This window comes from Erithacus rubecula, assembly GCF_903797595.1.
Source record: "Erithacus rubecula genome assembly, chromosome: 19".
In the NCBI taxonomy this organism is placed as follows: Eukaryota; Metazoa; Chordata; class Aves; order Passeriformes; family Muscicapidae; genus Erithacus; species Erithacus rubecula.
The window spans coordinates 10,045,564-10,047,211 of NC_136671.1; positions in this window are offsets into that span (position 1 = coordinate 10,045,564).

A 1,648-nucleotide genomic window follows, 5' to 3' on the forward strand; every position below is an offset into this window, starting at 1 on the left:
TGAGAGGCTTTGTGAAATCGTTCCCAACAATGGCTAAAGGGTTTTTTTCTGGTTTATTTTAGACGCCTTGTGCAACTTCAGCGTGTCCAAGTGCAGATTCACATGCAGGGAACAGAGCTCGAGTTACCATCACTATCACTAAGGAAGCCACAGGTTTTTACAGAGGATTTTAACCTCTAAAAAAAAAAAAAAAAAAAAAAGACCTGTGGTATTACCCCGTATAAGAGACTCAGTGACGAGTCTGTGAAGGGTGACAGGGATGGTTCTGGTTTTTTAAAGGGAACAGAAAATATTTAGAATACGTGAGTTTAGGAATAGTTTCACCCGCTGTCCTGGACGACCCGAGTCGCTGAAAGTCTTGCTGAAGGTTCTGCATTTTCCAGGCATTTCTCTCAGCAGAGGGAACCCCCTTGTGCCGGGAGGAGCAGCACAGCCCAGAGGAGGCAGAACGCCCGCCCGAGGTTATCCAGCAGGACACGGATTAGGCCGTGTGTGTCCCGGATCAGCTGAAAAGAAATCCTCTTGTGCTGGATCTCAGCCTCCCTCATCCTTGTGCCCCGCATCCCCTGAAGGGTGGCGGATGCCCGACAGTGCCTCTGGGCGGCCCTTTAGAAAGTGGCCCTCGCAAGGACTCTCGTCCCGACATGTTCTCGCTCCTGTCACAGCCCTGCGCGCGTTAACCCGCCCGGGGGAGATGCCAGACCTGTTCCACTGCAGATGTGCCCGTGTCTCCCAGCCCAGGCTCCAGGGATCCCCAGGGCACGTCAGAGCTGAGCTGCAGCTCGGGGCTAAGCCCTCAGGAGTGCCCTGTTGTGGCTTCTGCCGACTTGCAGGGACAACGCATGACACTGAGCACTAGTCCTGTGTTAAGTAAAGCTTTTGGTTTCTCGAGCAGCCCCTTCCCTGCCCTGGTGCCTGGAGATCCAGCAGCACCAAAACCCCTCAGGGCAGAGGCGGCTCAGCCCCCCGAGCCTGCCTGAAGGAGGTGGGAGCTGCAGGAGTCAGGTGCCAGCTGGGAAACCATCCCAAATATCTGGGCTGGGCAGATACAGGCTCAGCTCCCTCCCCCTTCCACAGCAGAACCAAATGCCTGAGGTTGAGGTGGAATTTCACCCTGGAGCTTGGGAGAATCCAAGGCTCATGTTACTGGCTTCCCTAGAGCCTCGTGGTCCTTGTGCCGAGAGCCAGCACGGCCCCCCGGGCTCTTGGCAGGGCTGGGAGGTGCTGGCCACCCCGGGCACATGGGCTGGGAGGCTGCACCCACGCTGGAGGAGCAGGAGAATCCAAAGTACTGTACCCATTACTTCAATACTTAATTAATACAACATATAAATTGCTCCTGCTCATAAAGTTACCACGGTTGTTCCCACAGTTCTCCCCTTGCTTTGGCCCCTGTAAAGCACTGAAAGGTCCCATTGATGCAGCCTGAATCCTCCATGGGCCCCAAAGAGACCCCACAACACTCAGGAAACCATGGAGTCCTCCCAGTTTCTCCCCGTTCCACAGGCACTGCCTCAGGTCTGGAGTCTCCCCTGAATGCAGAGACCTCGAGGAGTGGATTCAGTTCCTTCCACCACCAAAGACTCTTCCAGCATCTGCAAGTTGCTGGAGGCTGTGCTGAAGAAGAGATGTGCAGAAGGAGCAGAGA